This window comes from Chlorocebus sabaeus, chromosome 13 (genome assembly GCF_047675955.1).
Source record: "Chlorocebus sabaeus isolate Y175 chromosome 13, mChlSab1.0.hap1, whole genome shotgun sequence".
NCBI classification, from domain to species: domain Eukaryota; kingdom Metazoa; phylum Chordata; class Mammalia; order Primates; family Cercopithecidae; genus Chlorocebus; species Chlorocebus sabaeus.
Window position 1 is genome coordinate 50,454,720 of NC_132916.1, and position 26,248 is coordinate 50,480,967.

The 26,248-nt window shown below is 35.4% G+C and overlaps 1 pseudogene; it reads right to left on the minus strand.

Moving 5' to 3' along the window:
- Nucleotides 1-5,874: 5,874 nt before the first annotated feature.
- LOC103241008 (protein phosphatase 1 regulatory subunit 14B pseudogene) lies at nucleotides 5,875-25,512 on the minus strand (annotated as a pseudogene).
- Between the last annotated feature and the right edge of the window lie 736 nt (nucleotides 25,513-26,248).

Sequence of the window (26,248 nt, forward strand, 5' to 3'; positions counted from 1 at the left end):
ATAGCATGATTGTATATTTAGAGCACCCCATTGTCTCAGTCCCAAATCTCCTTAAGCTGATAAGCAGCTTCAGCAAAGTCTCAGGATACAAAATTAATGTGCAAAAATCACAAGCATTCTTATACACCAGTAACAGACAAACAGAGAGCCAAATCAGGAATGAACTTCCATTCACAATCGCTTCAAAGAGAATAAAATATTTAGGAATCCAACTTACAAGGGATGTAAAGGACCTCTTCAAGGAGAACTACAAACCACTGCTCAGTGAAATAAAAGAGGACACAAACAAATGGAAGAACATACCATGCTCATGGATAGGAAGAATCAATATCGGGAAAATGGCCATACTGCCCAAGGTTATTTATAGAGTCAATGCCATCCCCATCAAGCTACCGATGAGTTTCTTCACAGAATTGGAAAAAACTGCTTTAAAGTTCATATGGAACTAAAAAAGAGCCCGCATTGCCAAGACAATCCTAAGTCAAAAGAACAAAGCTGGAGGCATCACGCTACCTGACTTCAAACTATACTACAAGGCTACAGTAACCAAAACAGCATGGTACTGGTACCAAAACAGAGATATAGACCAATGGTACAGAACCGAGTCCTCAGAAATAATACCACACATCTACAGCCATCTGATCTTTGACAAACCTGAGAGAAACAAGAAATGGGGAAAGGATTCCCTATTTAATAAATGGTGCTGGGAAAATTGGCTAGCCATAAGTAGAAAGCTGAAACTGGATCCTTTCCTTACTCCTTATACGAAAATTAATTCAAGATGGATTAGAGACTTAAATGTTAGACCTAATACCATTAAAACCCTAGAAGAAAACCTAGGTAATACCATTCAGGACATAGGCATGGGCAAAGACTTCATGTCTAAAATACCAAAAGCAACGGCAACAAAAGCCAAAATTGACAAATGGGATCTCATTAAACTAAAGAGCTTCTGCACAGCAAAAGAAACTACCATCAGAGTGAACAGACAACCTACAGAATGGGAGAAAATTTTTGCAATCTACTCATCTGACAAATGGCTAATATCCAGAACCTACAAAGAACTCAAACAAATTTACAGGAAAAAAACAAACAACCCCATTAAAAAGTGGGCAAAGGATATGAACAGACGTTTCTCAAAAGAAGACATTCTTACAGCCAACAGATGCATGAAAAAATGCTCATCATCACTGGCCATCAGAAAAATGCAAATCAAAACCGCAATGAGATACCATCTCACACCAGTTAGAATGGCAATCATTAAAAAGTCAGGAAACAACAGGTGCTGGAGAGGATGTGGAGAAATAGGAACACTTTTACACTGTTGGTGGGATTGTAAACTAGTTCAACCATTATGCAAAACAGTATGGCAATTCCTCAAGGTTCTAGAACTAGAAGTACCTTATGACCCAGCCATCCCTTTACTGGGTATATACCCAAAGGATTATAAATCATGCTGCTATAAAGACACATGCACACGTATGTTTATTGCGGCACTATTCACAATAGCAAAGACTTGGAATCAACCCAAATGTCCATCAGTGACAGACTGGATTAAAAAAATGTGGCACATATACACCATGGAATACTATGCAGCCATAAAAAAGGATGAGTTTGTGTCCTTTGTAGGGACATGGATGCAGCTGGAAACCATCATTCTCAGCAAACTTTCACAAGAACAGAAAACCAAACACCGCATGTTCTCACTCATAGGTGGGAACTGAACAATGAGATCACTTGAACTCGGGAAGGGGAACATCATACACCAGGGCCTATCATGAGGAGGGAGAGTGGGGAGGGATTGCATTGGGAGTTATACCTGATGTAAATGATGAGGTGATGGGTGCTGACGAGTTGATGGGTGCAGCACACCAACATGGCACAAGTATACATATGTAACAAACCTGCATGTTATGCACAGGTACCCTAGAACTTAAACTATAATAATAATAATAAAAAAAGAAAAGAAAATAGAATGTTGCATTTCAGAATAACCTTGCAGAGTTTATGCTTCAGTGTTTTATAAAATGAAAATTTTAAATGTATATTTACTAAAACAAACTTTTTGAACAGTCTTCAATTTTAGACCTAAACGCATGAATATTTTAGTGTTTTTCTTATTTTTTTAAAATTGGCATTTTATATATAGACATACTTATGGGGTACAATTTTGATGTTTTGATACGTATCTATGATACAAAATGGTCCAATCAGAGTAGTTAGTGTATCCATTACTTCATGCATTTATCACTTCTTTATGGTGAGAACATTCAAAAGTCTCTCGACTAGCTATTTTGTAATATACACTATTTTACTGTCAAACAACATCACCCTATTACTTATTCCTCCTATCTAACTTTGCACCTGTTGACCAACCTCTCTTCATCCTCTGCTTTCCGGCCAGTTTTATTCTCTTTATGATATCAACCTTTTTTTTTTTTTTTAAGATACCACAGATGAATGAGATAATGGGGTGTTTGTTTTTTGTGTCTGGCTTATATAACTTAACATGATATCCTCCAATTTCACCCATGTTGTCACAAATTATAGGATTTCATTCTTTTTAATGACCGAATACTATCCCATTATTTAGATATAACATATTTTCTTTATCCATTTATTGATTGTTGAATGCTTAAGTTGATTCCATATCTTGGCTAGTGAATAACGCTGCAATAAACATGGGAGTGCAGGTATCTCTTCAGTATACTAATTTCATTTTGTTTGGATATATACCTAGTCTTGAGATTGCTGGATCATATGGTATTTCTATTTTTAATTTTTGAAAAATTTTAATTGACATGTAATAATTGTACATAGTTATGAATTTCAGAGTGATATTTCAATACATGTATACATTGTTTAATGACCAAACCAAGGTAGTTAGCATATCCATCATCTTGAACATTTATCATTTGTTTGGATTGTGAACATTCAGAATTCTCTCTTCTAGCTTTTAAAATATATACACTAAATTATTATTAGTCATAGTCACCCTAGAGTGCCACAGGACACTAAAATGAACACTAGAACTTAATTCTCTTATCTAGCAGTAGTTTTGCATCAGTTAACAAACCACTCCCTATTTTCCTCTCCCCACTATCCTTCACAGCCTCTAATAACCTCTATTCTACTCTCTATTTCTATAATCTCAATTATTTTAAGTCTCACATAATAGTGAGAACATGCAGTATTTATCTTTCTGTGCCTGACTTATTTCACTTAACATAATGTCCTCCAGTCTTATCCACGTTGCAGGAAGGATTGTCCTCCAGTCTCATCTGTGTTGTTATTGATAGGATTTTATTCTTTTTTATGGCTGGATAGTATATAAAAATATTATATACATTTACATATATAATTTGTATTACATAATATATGATATATTTTAATATATTTATAAATATATATTTGTATATTTTAATAATACATAATAATATATTTTCAGCTAAACATATTACATATATATTTTATATATATAATACTTTCTTTAACCATTCATCTGTTGATTGATATTTAGGTTGACTCTGTATCTAGGCTATTGTGAATAGTGCTACAGTAAACAGGAAGGTGCAGGTATCACTGTGGTATACTGATTTCCTTTCTTGTTGGTAAATATCCAGTAGTGGGATTACTGGGTAATATAGTAGTTCTATTTTAAGCTTTTTTGAAAAACTTCCATATGGTATTCTATAATGGCTATATTAATTTACATTCTTATTAATAGTGTATAAGAGTGCCCTTTTCTCTACGTCCTCACCAGAATTTGTTATTTTTTGCCTTTTTGATGATAGTCATTCTAACTGGGGTAAGATGATATCTCATTGTCATTTTCATTTGCATTTCCCTGATAAATAGTGATACTGGGCATTTTTAATATACCTGTTGGCCATTTGTCTGTATTTTTTGAGAAATGTCAATTAAAATCTTTTGCCCATGTTTTTGCTGTTGAATTTTAAATTCCTTATATATACCCTAGATATTAATTCCTTGTCAAATATACAATGTATAGTTTGCAAATATTTTCACCTATTCTATAGATTGTCATTTCACTGTTAATAGTTTCCTTTGCTGTACAAAAACTTTTATTTTGATGTGATCTCATTTGACTATTTTTGCTTTTGTCACCTGTGCTTTTGAGGTCTTTCTTAAAGAAATTGTTGCCCAGCCCAGTGTAATGAAGCATCTTCCCTATGTTTTCTTCTAGTAGTTTTATTATTTTGGTTTTACATCTAAATCTTTAATCCATCTTGAGTTGATTTTTGCATGTGGTGAGAAGTAGTGGGGTAGTTTCAGTCTTCTGCTTGTGGATATCCAATTTTCCCAGCACCACTTATTGAAGAGACTGTCTTTTTCCCATTGTGTGTTCTTGATATTTTTGTTGAAAATCAGTTGGCTGTAGGTGCATGAGTTCATTTCTGGGCTCTCTATTCTCTTCATTGGTTTATCTGTTTGTTTTTATGACAGTACCATGCTGTTTGGTTACTATAGCTTTGTAGTATATTTTGAAATCAGGTAGTGCGATGCCTCCAGCTTTGTTGGTTTTGCTCAGACATCTTTGGCTATTTGGGGTTTTTGTGGTTTTATATGAAGGTTGCTTTTTCTATTCCTGTGAAGAATATCATTTGGTATATTGATAGGGATTGCATTAAATATGCAGATTGCTTTGGGAAGTATGGGCATTTTAACAATACTAATTCTTCTAACTCATGAACACAAGATATCTTTTCATTTATTTGTGTACTCTTTATCAATATTTTATAGTTTTCAATGTATAGATCTTTTACCTACTTGGTTAAGTTTATTACTAGGTATCTTATGGTTTTTGTAGTTACTGTAAATGAAATTATTTTATTGATTTCTTTTTCAGATAGTTCACTATTAGCATATAAAAATGTTACTAATTTTTAGATGTTTATTTTGTATTCTGAAACTTTACTGAATATATTTATTAGTTCTACCATTGTTTTGGTGCAGTCTTCAGGGTTTTCTATATATAAGATGATATAATCTACAAACAGGAACAATTTGACTTCCTCTTTTCCAGTTTAGATCTCTTTAATTTTTTTCTCTTGCCTAATTGCTCTGACTAGGACTTCTAGAACTATATCAAATAGAAGTGGTGAAAGTTGGCATACTTGTTCCTGATCTTAGAAGAGAAGCTTTCAGCTTTTCTTTATTCAGTACGATGTTAGTTGTGGGTCTTTATTGTGTTGATGTATGTACCTTTTATACCTAATTTGTGGAGAGTTTTGATCATGAAAGAATGTTGAATTTTGTCACATGCTTTTTCTCTATCTATTGAAATGATATATGGATTTTGTCTTTCTTTCTCTTAATGTGGTGTACCACATTTACTGATTTGCATATATTAAGCCATCTTTGCATCCATGGGATGAATCTGACTTGGTCATAGTAAATGATCTTTTTAATGTGCTCCTAGATTCAGTTTGCTAGTATCTTGTTGAGAATTTTTACATCTATGTTCATCAGGAATATTGGCCTGTAATTTTCTTTTATTGTTGTTGTTGAGTCCTTATCCAGTTTTGAAATCAACATAAAGCTGGCCTGATAAAATGAGTTTGGAAGTATTCCTTCCTCTTCAATTTTCTGGAATAGTTTGAGAAGCACTGGTAGTAGTTCTTTTTTAGAACTAATTAAGCAGTGAAGTTATCAGACCTTTGGCTTCTCTTTCATTCAAGGCTTTTTATTATTTTTATTTTTATTTTTTAGCTGCACCAAAGGCATGTCCTAGCTTTATTAAAGGGCCTGCGCCACTAAGTCAACATAAAAACACAAAAAATCTCATCAGTTTAATAACAATGAAGAACCCTAAAAATGGAAAATGAAGGGGGTAATGGAAGAGATCTGCTTATGGCACTGAGCCTGGCCACAGGGTCCCCCGGTATTGCTGTTGCTACGGGGTCGGGGGGACAGCGATTGTCCTGAGCCCCCATTCACCTGGGTTGAGGACCTTCACTTCTTCTGGGGTGGGCTCAGCTTCTGCATGCACCTGATCTTGCCCAGCAGGCCAGAGTTGAAGGCCTCGGTGGGTTTGTAACAGTCAACCAGTAGCTCCTTGACCCTGGCAGCCTGGACATCATCACTCTCCATGTCCAGGAGTTCATCCATGTCAATCTCCAGTTCTGGTATCACCTCTTCCTGGCAGCTGGGGAGTTGTTTAGTTGCTCCAGGATCCACTCCTCCAGGTTGAAGCCCTTCGTAGCTCCTTGTGGTCATACTTAATGGTGACCTTCCCTTGGCGCCTCACTGGACCTTCATCGTCTGTGCTGCCCAGGCCCTCTCCTGTGGCCCTGGGGGGTGGGCTCTTAAAGTAAACACATGGTCCTGAGTCACCACTCCCCCTCCCTGGAGCCAGGGCCGCTGTCTGCCATGGTGGCCACGAGGGCCATGTACGTGCATCATGTCCCTCCCTGCACCTGGACGCCCACTGCCTGGCTCATGGTGGCTGGCTCAGGTTAGTCTGCTGGCTCTGCTCTGTGAGGCTCCACGGAGATTATGGCGGGGGCACCTGGGGACAGCTGCAGCATGTGGAGCCCCCAGGTCTGGACTGGCTGCACCCCTGACTTTTTATTACAGAATCAATTCTCTCACTCTTTGGTCTGTTCAGATTTTCTATTTTTTTCATAATTTTATCTGGGTAGGTTGTATTCCAGGAACTTATCCATTTCTTCTATGTTATCAAATTTGTTGGAGTATAGTTGTTCAAAATAATTTCTTCTGTGTCTTTGTATTTCTGTGGTATCAATTGTAATGTCTAATTTTTCATCTTTTATTATTTTTGAGTCTTTTTTTTCCTCAATATAGTTAAAGTTTCTCAGTTTTGTTTTTTTAAACAAACATTTCTTTTTGTTGATCTTTTTAAAAATTAAACTTTTAAGTTCAGGAGTACACGTGCAGGTTTGTTACATAGATAAACGTGTCGTGAGGATTTGTTGTACAGATTATTTTTCACCTAGGTATTAAGCCTAGTACTCAGTGGTTATTTTTCTGGACCCTCTGCCTCTTCCCACCCTCCACCCTTCCATACGACCCAGTGTGTGTTGTTCCCCTTTATATGTCCATGTGTTCTCATCATTTAGCTCCCACTTATAAGTGAGAACATACAGTATTTTGTTTTCTGTTCCTGCACTAGTTTACTAAGGATAATGGCCTCCAGCTACATCTAGTTCTTGTAAAGGACATGATCTTGTTTTTTTATGGCTGCATAGTATTCTGTGGTGTATATGTACCACATTTTTTAAAAATTGAGGAGTCTTACTTTATTGCCCAGGCTGGAGTGCAGTGGTGCAATCTCAACTCACTGCAACCTCTGTCTCCCAGGTTCAAGCAATTCTCCTGCCTCAGCCTCATCAGTAGCTGGGATTACAGGCACGTGCCACCATGCCTGGCTAGTTTTTGCATTTTTAGTAGAGACAGGATTTTGCCATGTTGGCCAGGCTGGTCTTGAACTCCTGACCTCAGGTGATCTGCCTGCCTCAGGCTCCCCAAATGCTGGGATTATAGGCCTGAGCCACCACACCTGGCCTGTACCATATTTTCTTTATCCAGTCTACCATTGATGGGTATTATGTTGATGGCATATCTTTGCTACTGTGAATAGTGCTGCAATGAACATATGTGTGCATGTGTCTTTATGATAGAATGATTTCTATTCCTTTGGGTATATTCTCAGTAAGGGTATTGTTGAAAGTGGGCTGTTGAAGTACCCTACTATAATTGCATTTCAGTTTCTCCTTTTAGGTCTAATAACATTTGCTTCATATATATGGGTGTTCCAGTTTGGGTGCATATATATTTACAATTGTTATATCATCTTGTTGAACTGAACCCCTTATCATTATAGAATAATCTTTGCCTCTTTTTACTATATGTGACTGAAATTCTATTTTATTGTATATAAATATGACTATTCCTCCTTGCTTTTAATTTGTGTTTGTATGGGATCTTTTCCCATCCCTTTATTTTTAGTCTGTTTGTCTTTACTGCTAAGGTGAGTCTCTTGTAGGCAGAATATAGTTGGATCTAGTTTTTTTATTCATGCAGCTACTCTATATTTTTTAATCAAAGAATTTAAACCATTTACATTAAAGATTATTGTTAGATAAGAACTTACTCCTGCCATTTTGTTAATTATTTTATTGTTGTTTAATAGATTATTTACTCCCACTTTTTCTTTTGTTGTATACCTTTGTGGTTTGGTGTGAAGCTTTTATCTTTCCTCTTTATTATTTGTGTATTTGCTATAATTGCTTTCTTTGCGGTTATCATTGGGCTAGCATAAAGAGTCTTGCCAAAATAGACTATTTTAAACTGATAGCAACTTAACTTTGGTCACATAAAAATACTCTGGATATTTTCCTCCTTTCAATTTAAATTTTTATTGCCTAATTTTTCTTCTCTATTACATGTTCTTTAGCCACTAATTGTAATTGTTGTTGTTGTTGACCACTTTTACTTTAAACCTTTATGTCAGAGAATTGAGAGATTTATATAGCACCATTATATCACTGTGGTATTCTGAGTTTGATTTATGAATTTATTGCTACTAGTGAGTTTTATACCTTCACGTGTTATCATGGTAGTAATTATTGTCCTTTTATTTTCAGTTGTAGCACTTCCTTAAGCATTTCTAGTAGGGTTTATCTAATGGTGATGAATTCTCTCAGGCCTTGTTTTTCTGTAAAGGTCTTTATTTCTCTTTTGTTTCTGAAGGATAGCTGTGTTGGATATAGTATTCCTGGCTGAAAAAATTTATTTGTTAAACTCTCTTTTAATATATCATTCACTCTCTTGGCCTGCAAGTTTTCTGCTAAGAAATCTGCTAATAGTCTCATGGAGATCCCCTTCTATATCACTTGATGCTTTTCTCTTGCAGCTTTTAGAATTATCTCTCTCTCTTTGACTTTTGACAGTTTGATTATAATACGCCTCAGAGGGGATTTTTTGGAAGTTGAATCTAATTGAGGAGCTTTGAGCTTCTAGAATCTGGATGTTCATATATCTCCCAATATGTGGGAAATTTTCAGCTATTATTTCATTAAATAGGTTTTATGTGACTTTATTTATTTATTCTCCCTCTGAAACTACTATAATGAGAAAATTTGTGTAATTAAGGGCATCCCATAAGCCACATAGGCTTTTTTTATCATCTTCTATTCTTATTTTATTTTTTCCCATCTGAGTTATTTCCAATGATCTGTTTAAGTTCGGATATTCTTTATTCTGTTTAGTCTATTCCTGAAGCTCTCAATTGCAGTTTTTATTTCATTAACTGAATTTTTTCAGCTCTGATGTTTCTGTTTGTTTTTTTTTCATGTAATATCTATCTCTGTTGAAATTCTCATTCAGATAATGAATTGCTTTTCTGATGGCATTGAAATGTTTGTTTATATTCTTTTGTATCTCACTGAGTTTCATTAAGATCATTAATTTGAAAATTTTCAGACATTTTGTTAATATCCTTTTTTTTGGAGTCTGCTACTAGAGATTTACTGTGTTTGTTTGGGGGGAAATGTCATGCTTCCTTGGTTCTTCATATTTCTTATGTCCATACATTGATCTATGCATCTTGTGAAATAGTTCCTTTTTCCAAGTTGTGAATTAATTGTCATAGGGATAGACTTCTTCCTGTAGATACTTTCTAGAGTTTTAGTGAGGTATGGTGCATTGACTTTCGTTTTGGGTGAGTCAGTAACATGATCTCCATGCAGTTTCTTCAGCTGTAATCACTGTCAGTAATTTCAGTGATTGCCTTAGTGGTCTAGGCTGCATGAGTTTATGATGGTGTTGGTTTAGTTTTGCTGTAGGTGGGAGTGCTGAGCTGGTTGTTGGGTTGGGCGTGTGTAGGCACAACAGGCCAAGAGGCTGTGTCAGGCTTTCCAGGGAGGTGGAGGCCATTGCTGGGATAGCTGAAACTGAGCTGAGCCATGTGTAGACATGGCAAGGCCGGGAAGTCCTACAGCAGTCTGTCTGGGGGTGGGCCACCCTCAGGCCAGCTATTGTGCCAGGCACAGGTTTGTGTGAGTACATCAAGATGGGAAGTCCTGTGGCTATCTGCCTGTAGAGGCAGCATTGCTGCTGGACCAACTTTTGGGTTAAGTGAAGGTTCATGCTGGTGTAGTGGAACCTGGAAGTCTTGCAGCAGTCTGTGTGCAAGGATGACTCTTCTACCATAACAGCTGTCAGGCCAAGAATGGATTCAGTGTGAGTGTAGTGGCGCTGGGAGGACCTGCAACAGCCTGTAGGGAAGCAGAGCTGCTGCAGAACTGGCAGTCAGGTTAGGTGTGAGTGCACATGAATTTGCCGTCCAGCCAGGTGTACAACATGAGTGCATGTGGGCAGGGCATTGAGGTAGCTGCATGGTAGTATTCCCCCTGTACAGGTATACCTGTTTCCTTAGGGGTGATGTCCTGCATGGACTTGAGCACCAGTCTTAGTTGTTCGTATGGTCTAGAATCCAGGCAGCCAGGGTTGTGGTGCTATAGGCACCCATGTGAATGTGACAGAAAGATCTTGGAGCCTCGGGGATGGTGAGAGTTAGTTGCTACAAACTGCCAGGACAGGACACACTCTAGCCACTCTAGCAGTGGGCTTGGTTTAAAGATGGTACCCATCCTTAACAGCCTGGAGTTTTAGTGAGGTATGGTGCATTGTATGGGGTTCAGTGTACGCTCCTACTCTGCAGCAGTGTACTTGTGTGAAATTTTGGATACTCTTCGAATTGGATTTAGGGTCTGTGAGGACTAGGGGATTCTCCTGAGCAAGGATTGCTGACATTTGTGGCAGCAGTAGGGATGGCTGGGGATATCCAACTTACATTTTCCCTGTAAGAGTTACCCTGACTAGAAGCCAGTTCTGGTGAAGGAGACAGTGTGGCAGAGGCAGAATGCCTCACTTCTTTCCCTATGGTTCTACCCTGGGATTTTGCTATTTCCCTGGTGCTTTTCAGCATACTTCCTAAGTCTCTCTAGTCAAAATATTTTTATTTATTTGTTGTTTTGGTCTGCTTTTCTTGGTGGGAGGTGTCAGGTAACTCTAGTCTGCTGACCTCACTCCTCCCATTTCATTTTTGATTTACATAGAGTTGTTACAATGTCCTAACTGCTATTTACCCCTTTCCTATTCTCTTCAGTGTTAAAGATTTATCCTTTACTATCATTTTATTGGGGTCTCTAGTGGGAGAAAAGAATTGTATTCAGCCATCTCAAACCAGAACTTCTTTTTCACTTTTTCCAATTTTAAATTAAAAGGAATTATCTGCTCTTGGGTTTCCATACAGATTATGAAACATTTACTAGTTAAATATGCTAATTATTTTGGGGAGAAATAGTGAATTATAGTTCCATGTCATATGCCTCTGCCATAGAATTAGGTGATCTCCATCGCCAAGTCTAAAACTTATATGTCTTTACATATTGGTAATCGGCAAATATATAAATATATCACTAAACTCTTCTTTATCTATTTCCGCTTGTGACTATAATTTAATGTATTAAAATATTACAACACAAAATTCTCCACAAAAACATGCAAAATGACAAATGTGTAATATCTTAATGCTATGTGAGATCCAGATGTATCTAAGACACAAAGAGCTAATTAGAGGTAATGAACATTTATTTCCAGTTAAAGGGCTAATATTGGACGAAACTTAGAAGGTTCAATTCAGATAAGCATTCAAGTGCTTGGCTGCTGATCCCAAACTTTATCTGAACCCTCTGAACCTCTCAAGTCTTGAAAACTGGGCTGGACATCTTATGAGAACAACTTCATCTGGGGTATTTGGGTATGTTTGCTTCCAGCTGGAACCCAAAACTGCAGAGAGAGGCACAAATGAAGAAAAATTGAGGGAAACTCTGAAGTTCTTCTAACCTCAGAAAGAGGCTTTGGTTAAATTTGGAGGAAAGGTTAGAGATTAAGAGCAGCTTCTATTTTAGCTGGCTGCATTCATCTATCTTTAAAAATTATATATTAATCTTCCAAATGAGAGGTAATTAATATTACTTTGTTTTCGGTTGGGCAATATAGTGAAACATTCTTTAAAACAACGAATTTCTGCTTGTTTTACATGTCTCAAGTAAGAATTTGACAGTAGATAACTGCTCCAGAACAGCAGCATGCATATTACTGATCATTAACACATGGCTAGGTGTGGTTTTAGGCACCAAACCAAATGGAGCCTTAGGTCAAGTTATAGGAACACCATTAAGATATAGTCCATTGTAAGCATGTAGAGTAAACAGGAGTAAACTACTTTCTATTGTATTTTCTTTATCAATTCTGTGAGGAGAACATATATTCAAAATATATTTTATTTATTTTTTTCTTTTTTTTCAGTTTTATTTCACTTTAAATATGCCAGTTATACTTGAGGACTCATGGTCATAAAAATATGTACATATAGAAAACTGATATTTGTTAATTGCCTGCTGTGTACTCACTATATGTACATAATCTCACAGCAACTCTAAGAGGTAAATATTATTATACAAATTTCACAAGGACTGAGGTTCAGAGAAGGTTATTTATTTGCTTAAGCTTGCACAGTTAGTGTGATGACTAATTTTATGTGTCAACTTAGCTGAGCCATGGAGCACAGATATTTGATCAAGCATTATTCTGAATATTTCTGCGAACTTTACTTTTAAATCAATAGATGTTGAGTAAAACAGATTGCTCTCTATATTGTGAGTGGGTCTTCACCAATCAGTTGGAAGTCCTGAAGAGAACAGAAACCTAACCATCCCTAAGCAAGAGGGAATTCTCCCTACAGACTGCATTTGGACTTTCTCTGCAACACTGGATCTTCCTGGTTCTACAGCAGAAATGCCTTTCCTATATCTTTCCTGCAACTCTTTCCTATATCTCTAGCCTTCCTGCCTCCTTGGTGATTTTTGGACTCACCAAGCCCCCATAGTCATATAATACCATTCTTTTAAATAAATCTCTTTCTATGTACATGTACATATATCCTATTGGCTCATGTTCCTCTGAAGAACATAGATGAATACAGCTAGTAAATGGGAAAGTTAAGGTTGAGATCTAGTTCTGTTGATTTCAGAGCACTATGCCAAATTTCATTTTATATAAACACTTCTTTCATACTGGCTTACTGAGTTAGTAATTCAATTTGTTACTACATAGTCACATTTATGTTCATATACACAAATGCACACCTGTATACATGTTAACACATAGTATTGAGTGTGGCCTTGTTTACACATGAATAAGACACAATTCAGCTTTTCCTATGAAACTCTAAAGAGAATGATGAATTTTAACCTCAACATGTAATCTTGTGAAGACAGACTCACTTCACCATATTTATTATTGTATAATAGTAATATTTCCCTCCTATAGTATTATTATTGCTGTATATATCCCTATAATCTGCTGAAATTCTAATAACTGAAGACATTTTTATAAATTTCCCTGAAATTTTGGTTTTACTGAAGATACTTTTCTAATTTTTGCTGTTAAAATAATCATAATTCTATCTAAGTATTCAGTTTTCATTTACTCATGACTAGGAAACTGAAACATCTAAAACAAAATACCTATAGAAAACTATAAATGAAACAATACTAGCATTGTATTTAAATTCTTCATGTTAACTTTTACCATATTAATTTATAGTTTTTTAAAGTTTATAGCTTTTACCTTTTTAATGTATAATGTTGCCTGGTATATTTAATCTTCTATTTCTTTCTAACAGCAGCTACTTGCTCATTTGGACAAAAAATGGACCAGGCTTCCAATGATTAATTAACACATGTACAGTGATTCCTACTGAGAGTCAGGAAACTTGATCTTAGCATCAATAATATTCATCTCTGTATGCTAGTTGTGAAAAAAGAATTATGTTCTGAGGACATTATATTTATCATTCTTCTTCAAGCCATATAAGCAAGATATAACTTTGTAAATATTAAGGTCAAAAGAAACATATGTCTCTAATTTATTGGAGTTGTCTCTAAAGGTGATCTCTCATCCATGTTCCTATAAACCCTTGGGTAGGGGAGGAACAGAGTCTATGAAATTCAGGATTATGAGCCATCCTTTTAAACAAAATTATTTATGATGAAACATAGCTCACAATCAAAATTTTACCCTTGAAAATGATTGTAAATTATTCAGTTACATTCCTTTACTTTGTAGATGGAGAAACTGTGGCCCAGGTAAGTTAAATGACCAACCCTGATGACTCAGCTGGACTAAAACAAGTTTGCCTGATTTCTAGTGCATATTATATCTTCCCTTGAACTTTCCTTATGAAAATAGTCCCAAGAAATTCCAAAATACATTCCTATATTACTTGGGCCACTTAGAATATGAAGAGTGAACTTTTAATATATGACTAAATCATTTATTAGCATGTTCCTATTCAGCATCAGAGCTTTCTATGGTAACCACCCATGTGTGCTAATTTTAAGGCTTTAGTGTTCAACAGCTGACTGAAGCTACTGCCAGCTTTTTATGTGTGTTTTTAAGCATTTTAAGATATGTTTGTTAAAATGTACTGACAATAAGAGTGACATGAAAAATCTCATTATTATTATTACTTTTTATTATGACAAAATGTCATTGCATATTTTGGTTTAGGCCCTGTTTCCACATGGGTCTGCCCATTGCTAGTGTGGAACTCTAGAAGGAATATGGTCTTTGGAAAGCCAGCTGTGTGAACTTGGGTAAGTCACTTACCTAGTCAAGGTGACAGTTTCTTCATTTATAAAAATGTAGGTAATAAGGCTTTTATTTCATGGTCATTGTTAAGTATTAAATGATTTAATGTACATATGATATAATGATATAATGAAAGGGTTTAGGTACAATGAGCCTGGCACATTGCAGTACTCTAAGTATTAATTTCATTTTCACTTTAATCTTTACTGCTGCCTTTAATTCTAGGATTTATGACTCTGGTCCAATATGGCTCACCCACCTGAAGGCCTTCTAGTCAATTTCTCATAGTCTTTGTACACTGACAGGTGGAAGATATTAGGGCCAAATTATATACTTGAAAATGAATAAGTCTATGTTTATTGTTCCTAATTAATATCTTCTTCCATTAAATTATTATAATGCTTAGGATTAATTTACTGTGCCATATTTACCATGGTGAAAGAATTCTGTGATTGCTACAACAGGAAATCTCACTAGTGAGGTTAGAAGATGGTTAGGCAGTTTTGTTTGCTTAAGAAAAATGAGCAAGAAAATTTTGCATAATGCCTTTTGGAGCAGTCTTATTCTTCATAATTGCCTGAGATATTTCAAGGTGCTTTGCTATAAATCTGAAGACTTAAAAACATTGTTTTACAGTCTGGCCCACTAAGAATAATGACCTCTCCTGTTCCTTGTTTTTCTGGGTGATTAAGGGTTTCCTGACTGGCCCCAGGCCATCTGCCCTGACTATTTTTTTTTCTTCAGATTTAGAACCATAATGTCAAAAATAATCTCTTACTCTGAGAGATTTTGCTAGCCCCAGAAGATAGGAAGTGTTTGCTGCATGTGCTCCAACACCGCATGAAAAATTGTGCAAATGATGCTTCTTGTTGATGTTATGAAGCAGTCCCATCATTTATGCTCCTTAAACTAAATTAGGTGTAAATTATTTCAAGGAGGCCAGAGTTCTTCCTTGTATTCCTATGAGGATAATTTCACAAATACACAGCATGTCCCTTCAACCACAGATTTTGGGCAGAGAGAAGGAAACAAGAAGAAGGAGAAGAAGAGAGCTATGGCCTTGGGCCAGTGCACACTCTCCACAGGGGGTTTCCAGCATGTGGGTGATTTCTAACCAAGCTGACATAAATCAGACGGTGCAGAGCAATGACATTCTGATCACTGTGCTGGGAGACACCTGGATAGTGTTACAGTTCCCTCATTAAGAGGTACTGGAGTTGAGCTGGGGAGGTGAACTTTTAGCTGTATCAAAATAACAGTGTTGGAGCAAAGAAGATGCTTGGATGAGGGGGCGTACCAGTAATAACCCAACCTTTACAGACAGGTTGTGTGAGGCGTTCTGAACTCTCATCTTTGGAAATAATTTATTTACAAACTGAACTCAGTAAAATCAAGAAGAATTTGGTCCATGAATGCCATTGTTTAAATCTGGCTGAGATTTGAGCCTCTTTCTTTCTCAGCTGGGACATTCTGCTGCAGTAGGCTACACTCCCAAACCTTGTTAAAACTGAGTTCATAATGTGTGATAGACATGTTTGTTAGTGTTCTGGAACATTTTATTCAAGGTAAGTTACTTATTAATTACAGTTATTAATTTTTAATAAAAATTGGATGTTAAAATTGGATGTTAAAACACAAAATTGGGTGTATAGGTAAAAAAATACAAACCTTTCTAAACCAAACAAAAATTTTAAATACAGCAAAGAACATAGAGAAGAAAAGACTATGGTTTAAGTACAACATAATAAATTAATTATAAAATAATATGATAGAATTGATATCAAACATATTAGTCATATAAAAATGTGACAGGGTTTAAATCACCTATTAAAGAAAAAATTTTTAAAATTGGCTGATAAAGCAAAATACATCTCTATACTGTATAAAAAAGACATATCAAATACACACAGAAATTTTAAAAAGATAGAACTAAATATATGGGCAAAGAGATACCAGGCAAGTGGAAAAAATGAAAATCAGAGTACTAAATTTTGATATCAGATAAAGTAGAATTTAAAAAAACTACATACTGTATATACTTACCTTTAGCCCAGCAATCCCACTTCTGATCATTTATTCTGAAGGTACACTTCCAACCATACAAAATTACATATGCACAAGATTATTCATTATAGCACTGTTTATAATTGCAAATAGTTATAAATGTCTAAACACAGGAAACTGGTTGAAAAACTTTACATATACACAGTGGAATACAATACTGTTATAAAATAAGAATGAGGAGGAGCTTTATGAAGTGATAGGAAGTTATTTCTATAATGTGTTTTAAGAGAAAAAATACAAAGTATTAAAGAATCTCCAGAGTAAGCTACCTATTATATAAGAAAGATGGAGGAATAATGAAACAAATACGTATCTGCTGACTTCTTCAGAAAGAAACATAAGGATAAGTCAGAAAACATTGAAACTGGCTACCTGTAAGAGAGGGAGTGGTGGAAGGGATGGGGAGGGAAGAACACATCTCTGAGTATACCTTTGTGTATGCTTTTGACGTTTGGGAGCATGTCAGTATTCTACATATTCAAAATGGAAATAAAATCAGTAAAGATAGGGAAAATACCTGGAATGGAATACAAACAGTATTTCAAACAAATAATTGTATCTCATATACGTAGCATAACCACACCAAATGGGGAAAAAAACTAATCCAGATAATTTGAGCACAGTACTTGGCCCTGTATCTTAAATTCTTTTAGTAGGTTTCTTTTTTTCTAGTTATATGAGTGTAGAAATTCTCAAACCCTATTTGTTTTTATTACAGAATTAGACAAAATTGGATAACCGTGTTGTTGGTGTTGAGAGCCAGGGTTCTCACAGAAGGAAGATGCAAATATAGAATAAGGATGGTGAAGAACCTTGTGAGTTTGGATTAAAATTCGTGGTAACAAAATGACTTCACGGTTTCTAAAGAAACATAATATCTAAATGTAATACATAATCCTAGACTGGATCCTAGAATGAAGAGAAAAAGAATATTATAAATGATGTCGTTGGAACAATTGGCATAATGGCAATATGCACTATAGATTTTTAAAAAATTAGATAAAAGTATTATATCAATGTTACACTTATTACATTTGATAATTGTACTGTAGTTATGTAAGCAAATATTCTTGTTCTTAGGTAATACATACTGAGGAATTAAGAAGCAAAACTTTCAGAGAAAGAATAATAAAATACATTTTCCAAAATGTTAAAAAAATTGGATAAAGAATATAAGAAGGTTCCCTGTACTATTTTTAAAACATTTCTGTAGGTTTAAAATTATTTCAACATAGTAAGCCAAAAAAGTTATGTATCACATTCTGAATGATTCCTTGTTACCTTGCTTGTCTGTATTATTATGTTGTAATTTTCCCATGTTTTTCAACTTTTACCCTTTCTATGATTTTGTGAATACTTGGAAAGCACATCATGTGTCCTCACTCTTCAGAGTTTGCTATTTTTGGATTATTTTGGTCACATTTTGCTGATTTAATTTGGTGTAAATATAAAGCAAGTCTTTGTGAAGTATAATCTCTTAATTGGCCCCAAACATGTTCTCGTCACACACATTTTTTAAGAGATGGAGTGAAATCTTGCTCCACAGAAAGTGAATCACAGCTGGGTGTGGTGGCTTACACCTGTAATTGAAGCACTTTGGGAGGCTGAGGCAGGTGATCACTTTAGGCCAGGAGTTCGAGACCAGCCTGGCCAACATGGTGAAATCCCATCTCTACTAAAAATACAAAAATTAGCTGCATGTGGTGGCATGTACCTGTAATCCCAGCTACTCAGGAGGCTGAGGCAGGAAAATCACTTGAACCCCGGAGGTGGAGGTTGCAGTGCACTGAAAAGGTGCCACTGCACTGTAGCCTGGACAACAGAGCAAGACTCCATCTCAAAAAGTGAATCTCACATGTAAATCTGAGGGCAAAACTGACCTATGTGATATTTTAATGATTTTCACATTCTATCTTATTCTTATTTCCCAAATGGTTTATATATATATATGACTTATGTTTGAAAGTTCTTACAGAATGCTAACAGCCATTAGAAATATATGTCAGGAGGAATCAGAGGCAAAATATATTTTTGGTAAAAATGTGACATATTTACATCTGTCTAAAAGAAAATTTATGGCTTGCTTACCAAAATTCTGGATTTAACATCATACATATAACATTGGGCTTTCAGTGACTGTCACTGTCATCAAAGAGTGTAAAATGAATTATATATGAAGTGTCAAGGGGTTGAGTAAAGGGAGGACCCGTTGTCAATTATGACTATAGGAAGGTCATAATTGTATTTAAAGAGAAGAGAGAACAGAGCTGTAGAAGGTCGATCTCAGAGTGTCCACTGAGAGGCAAAGAAAAACAGGACCAGATTAACAAGATTTACCTGTGGACACTAATAAGGATTCAAAACTAAGAAGGTGAAGTGTCAGTAAATACCAGACTGCATGGACATGAGACGTGATCTTCATAGGAAAGGGACGATTTTCATACCCACATTGATATGGGTTGCCATCAGTTTCTTAATGAGGAGAAACTGAAGACAAATATCAGAATGCTGAATATTACATAATTTATATAGAAGTAAAAAAAAAATGTACATAGTTATTATTATAGAATATGGATTTCATCATTATGAATACTTTAGTTAGTCTCATATATTTGCTACTTAAAAGCACATGTAAATATTGTATATGGTGCTTGCACTGGACAGAGCATGCTCTATAGATAAAATTCTGGTCCTCAAATTAACCAAAACTAAGTAAGTGACCTTTTCAGAATATGTATTTTCTGCATATTATATGTTGTTCCCTGAGTATTTATTTTAAAACTTGACTTATTTTAAAATAAAAGTTTTGACTTTTTTTGCATTGTCTTAAAATTGTTGACAATGGTCTAGTGAAGTCTTTTCAATGTTCTATCCTTTATGAAAAATAAATAAATGAAATAACACAATTGATAGGACAATGCTTAAAAGTGTGTGTGCATGCATGTGTGTGTGTTTGTGTTGCTAGAAAGTTAGTGTTGCTGGCTTTATGATGTGCAATTTAAAACAGAAAAAAAGCATTGCAATAATTAGTATCTTTTGCATATGGGCATTTCTTTGCTTACTAATCTAGAAGATTTCTATGTTTTATAAGTAAAAGCAACGCCTGGAACCAGTGGTTTCTTGGGTAAACTGTGCTTTCTTTGATTGTGCAGTGAAGTATATTCTAGTTACTTTCTTTTGCAATTTATTTGATGTCAAGAAATGTAATGGCGGAAAGCTTAGAGCATAAAAAGGAAAGAAATAATCATTGGAAAACAGCAACAAATTCATTTTGTCCTCTACATTGCCCTCCACTTTTCTTTCCCTATGTCTTCATTTTTTAGTTCTGATTTTCATGACTACATACCTTCCTTTCTACATCCTTTTTGTCTTTACCTATCTCTTGCTGGAAGCTTTGAACTAATATTGGGTAAAAATATGTTCCCAGGAATGGGGATATTAGGGAAGGGAACTGACATTTAATTTACTGTGTGCAGGACACTTTATACAAGTTATTTTATTTACTCCACACAGAAACTCTATGAGGTTAGACTTATCTCTGTTTTACAGCTGAGGAAACTAAGGCTCAGAAAAGTTCAGCAAATTGCCTAACGCTAGAAGTACCAAGTGAAGGAGCCAGGATTCCATCCAGAAAGGATCTGAGTACAGAGAGTGTACTCAAACCTGCTACTTTCCCAGCACTCTTAGAGTTGAATCAGTCCTATGGCATTTTCACTTTTATCCCTTGACTTCTCTGCAATCTCCAAGGGGTCAGTGTCTAAATCAGAAATCAGAGAACCAAAGCAATCTATGTAGACGATGTGTGTGGTTGAGACAGCTTTGAACACTATTTTGAAGCCAATATTAAAGCTGATTCCCAAAAAGGGCCTAGTTATTGAATCACTGCATGTAGTCACACCTTGGATTTTCTTTGGTGGTCTTCCTTCTAAGTAATGACAAAGTAAGACCTAGTTTATTTTATGAGAACTGAGAAAATCACAGCACAGGGTGGTCTTAAGTTTCAGAAAAGTTTAGCTTTTGTTCATATAGATTTTCCAATCCTTAAAGTCACACTTCTATGCATAAACAAAAGTTTTAAGAGTCATATGTTTTCAATGGGCAATGAACTCCTCAGTAAGCACTCCTTGACGTTCACCATTCAGTCATGGTAACTAAATAGGTTAAACCTGTGATGAAGCTCATCGTGTTTGAAAATCAGTTACTCTCTGCCAACTTTGCCTTAAATTTAACTTTTATGAATTTTTAAACTTACCAATAATATGTGTGTTATGGAATCCCACAAACTTGCTGCTTTCTGATTAATTTTTCACTTCAAACACATGAGAATTAACTTTCTTACATTCCAATATGTATTTCCCTAGGCATAACTGGCTGAAAGGAATTAAACTCAACTAATATTTTTTTCTTTCTTTTTGGCTTGAAACATTCCCAAGGCTTTCTGAAATACAGTCTCAGGCTCTATTTATAGCCAAAATAAAAAGCATTTGAATACATATAGAATTGCAGAGGCAGATAATGATTATAGCATATATCTATTAAATGTGATAGATTTAGGTTTTATTTGAATAAATTTAAATAATTAACTTAAATGCTTTATAAAATGTAGTAAGAATCAGCATGCCAGGAGCTTTCCTTATTACTTCCCATTAAATAGAGTAAAAAATAAAAAATAAGATAAAAATAATAAAATAATGAGATAAAAATAAAGCAGATTTCAACTTGAATTGGTTTATAGTTACTATATTTAACATTTTTAGTGAATTAATAATTACAAATAAAATCATTTCACATTTGTTTGTAAACAATGCATTTTTTTGTGTGTATATCCTAGTACTTATAAAAAACCACATCTAGTTATTTGCTTCTTACAAGATTACTTTCCATTAGATTTCTCATTTGGGATATGTATCTCTGTCAGAGACCAGTTAGGAGAGAGAAACCACACAGTAATATGAATAAAGTTTAATGTAACATATTATTAACTCTATCAGAGGATTGATGTAGTGTGGAATTGGTTAGTATGAAGTAACAAGAATCCTAAAAATACATGAATAGTTGATATAAGAAACAGTTACTGCTCCTAAGACTGAGATAGACCTGGATGAAGACCTCCCATTCTCCCAAGGTTGAGCGAGATTCAGGTCTTGTTGGAGAGAGATCAGTTCCTTGAGAACAAAGAAGTCACTGTGAAACCACATCGGTGGAATTTGCCAAGCTGTTCACAGGGAGGTGTCTCACCAGAGGTATTCTGTTATAAAAACACCTGAAGGGTGTGCTAAGGGAAACTGATGGCCACTGGGTGCTGCTGGGCAGTGTGCCTGCCCAGTGAGAACATGGAAACCAGGAAACGAAACTCTTTTCCTCCTGCCATGTCTTTTCAGCACTCTCTAATGAAAGAGTTTCTTTGCCAGCTGGCAAAGAAAAAAATATTTAAAGGGTCCAGATTCATTTTCATAGAGCTGGCAAAAAGGGTGAATTTGAAATAAAGAGGTAATAAATCAATAACCAGCACAATATCAGACTTTTTAAAAAGATTAAACACTGTGTTTTAATATTGGTGGTAGCCATATCAAATATAGTTTTTTGAAATGAACATTATTACATAATGCCATGGATTCATTTACAGGAGATTTTATTGTAAACAATTACTGGAAATCAATAGTCATGTAAGATAATAATTAAGAGTAATGGTTCTACAGTCAAACTCCTTTAGTTCCTGACTCTGCCATTTACTGTGACCTTAGGCAAGGTGTTTAACACATGTGTCCATTTCCCCATCTGTAAAATAGGCTCAAAATGGCATCCACCTTAGTTGAGTTGTTGAGAGGGTTAAGTGAAGGTAAGTGTAGGTAAAGCACTTATATTTGCAAATGACACAGGGTAAGGTCTCAACAAAGGGCTACTATTATTTCTTAATATTTTGTATTTATCAGACTGGAAGTTTAAAATTTTATATAATTTTATATCAACATAATTCATTTTCCAGGTATAATCCTTTGGGAGCCTGAAGTGTTTAACAACTCATGAAGTCATGGTCTGTTGATATTCATACGTGCCATTGTGATTGACAACAATTACGGTTGTAATATAGGGGGCAGGTTGTGGTTCCATATAAGTTACATTTTTGGATTTCTTAATTTAAATGTTGCTTAATCAGAATTCAGAATAAATATGCTATGAGTAAATGCAATTTTAGTTAAGAGTAGGATGTAGTGCTGTTAAAATATTTTCTAAATGATCATAACTATTATATGAAAAAGTTTTTAAAACGTGGTTTATAGAAAAGCACTGCCCTTCCTTTTAAAAAATGGAATAACTTACATCATCCCTAAGTTTTAGTGTTTTTTGTACAAATAATGATGATGTTGGACTTGAGTTTTTAGAACACATTAACCCAAATGGCCAATATAAAAAATGCTAAAATTGGATGACAGTATTTGGCCAGGTTTTCAGGATCACCCACAAAACTGGATTGAAACTGGATTGCCTTAAGGCTGATTTTAGCACAATATCTAAAAGAAATACAACTATAACTTCATAAAACTTCAAAAATATTGTAGGACTTTATTGCAGATCTCCTGAGAAGGTGGCAAAGAGGAAATTACATTTTGTCACACACAGCAAAACTTCCTAAAAATCCTCTAATCACTTTACTCTAATTACTTTCTCATTTTTCATAGGACTTGCTCCCTGTCTCTCTTCACGTTTTAGTTTTGTAACTAAGATACTGCTTAGTAGTTACCTCCATTCTCCAGACTCAACCTAAATATCTTGGTCTTGCTACTCCTTTGTGTGGAAAGGCCAACCCATAGAGGACAAGCAGTAAGACCTTGCATTGATTTTTAGACCAGGACACCTGTCACTAAGCCTGTTGGACAAAATTGTGTGGGAGAAGAAGATACATTCAAAAGGGCCACATTTAAGGAAGCCCTACATATTATCCTTTTTAAAAACTCTACCCAATAGGACTATGATGAATGTAAAGCTTGAGAATTTAATCAATTATACCAGCCCTGCTCCTCCTTGAGAGAGAAGTGGAGATGAAATACACAAGATGGGTAAGTTTATGGGTAAGTTTAGAGATTGAGATAAATTTTATTTATCTCTAGAATCTGACAATTACAAAAATACAATATCAAGTAAAATAAAACAAAAAGGCTGTAAAAATAATTTTGTCCTTTACTTAAGGCTTTTAACTTAAAACATTTGGGGAATCATTATGTAATTGAGGACTTTAGATTCTGAGGAACTTGGACATCCACTTACAAATAAAAAATATTATTAGAAAACTTAAGTGAGGGACAGTGTACATACATTCTATTTTCATTCCAAAAGGATAGCAGTGAAGGTTAATTGTTATACTTTCTAATGTACCTTCAAACTCTACCCTTGAAAATTTGTGAATTCCCAAATTTTCAAATAACCTCATGGTTTATATTTTACCACATGCCCTTCAATGCAGTCATGTATAATTGGAAAATGTGACTCCTTCAGGTCATTCATGATTCTATTAATATAGCAATAAAACTATTTATAAAGCAATTACACTAATTTTGCTGCAAAATCTCTAAATGACATTATAGCAGTTATTATAGCTTATAATATTAATTTTAAGCTTATCAGAATCTGTAAAACTAAAGCATCAGTAATAATGGCAATTTAATTTTTTGAAAAAATAATTTCAACCTTTAGATTCAGGGGGTACATGTGCAGGTTTGGTACATGGTATATTACATGACACTGAGGTTTGGGGTACAAATGACCCCATTAGCACACCATGGAATACTACACAGGTATAAAAAAGGACAGTGGTGGCCAGGCACCGGTGGCTCACGCCTGTAATCCCAGCACTTAGGGAGGCCAAGGTGGGCAGATCACTTGAGGTCAGGAATTTGAGACTAACCTGGCAGATATGGTAAAACCCAGTCTCCACTAAAAATACAAAAAAAATTAGCCAGGCATGGTGGTGGGCATCTGTAATCCCAGCTACTCGGGAGGCTGAGGCAGAGAATTGCTTGAACCCAGGAGGTGGAGGTTGCAGTGAGCCGAGATCGCCCCGCTGCTGTTCAGCCTGGGTGACAGAGTGAGACTCCATCTCCAAAAACAAAACAAAACAAAACAAAACAAAAAACAAAAAAAAAAAAACCAGAAACAAAAAACAAAATACCCAAGGACAGTGGTGATTTTGAGTGAGAATTTCTATTTTGCAATGCAGGTACAGAGTAGGTGAGAGCAATGATGAAACATATTTCACAGCTGGTAAGGTTAGTTCAAAACTGTTCAACAAGGGCCTCTTGACTTGCTGAGGCAGCCACATTGACCTTTATGGAAGAAGCAGCTGGTGGAGATAAGTCAGGGTAAAATAATAACATGCACATGGAAGGATACCAGAAGGAAGGTAGCTTGCAAAGAAATATGTTATTAAGGTATATCATTAATGATAGCTATCCTTATGCTCTGAGCAATTAATTTTGCATCTCCTAAAATGTCTCCAACATATTTGTTTATTAATTATTACTAATAAACACATATGTTAGAAGCTCTGCATTTCAGATTGAAAATCCTCAGTACATTTTCAAAGGCCCAAAATAGTTTGCTCTTATTCTTCAGCATTGTAGTTGCTGCCATGTTGAAACCAATCTCCCGATTTTCTGCACCTTTAACCAACTCTTTCTCATGACCTACAATGAGGTCCACAAAATCTTCACCACTCACTTTCCATGCAGCTCTTACAATGGGCATCATTCTATCCTCTCTGGATGGAAGCCTGCCTCCAACCACATGGCTTTCTAAAAATTTCACTTTTCACATTTTGCCTCACCCACTAAGGATTTAATGTTCATCAATCATTTAGCAGTGTTGTAATATAAGCATGTTTTAATTTTTCCAGCCATTGGAATCAGTGTTTAGCTCTTTTCCATAGTGTGTATGTCATCAGAACTTGGTTTGGAAGGCTAAGAGAGTGTCATGATGTTAGGAGAAAGGAACACCATGTTAATTGACACTCAGACATGAAAATGGCTTGTGCATATTTGATGTATTAGTGGAACCTTAAATTCAAAGTTATGGGAAGCAATATATTGCTACGCTTTTGGCCAAAACATTTATTAAACCAGTCTCAAAAGAGATATACCATGATCCACATTTTCAGATACCTCTGCCAAGGAAATCTGGCCTCTTGGTGCCCTGAAATTTACAGAAAGGTAAATAAACCTGGCTTAATCACGCTGTTGGCTACATTACCTTAAAGTTGGGGTCAGTTTGGCTTTGGCCACCTGAAAATTTGTGTTCTCTTTCCCTTGTGTATTCTCACTAAGACAGTTTTTTCTAACAATTTTCATTCTGGTCTGAATGTTATTTTAACCTTCTTTATGTGTTTCTTTAGCTTGGGAGGATAACATATGTATAAGGTTATGGTCCAAAGATGCTACCTTTCTAGTTTACTTCAAATTATGTAAGGCTATATGTTTTTTCAAAT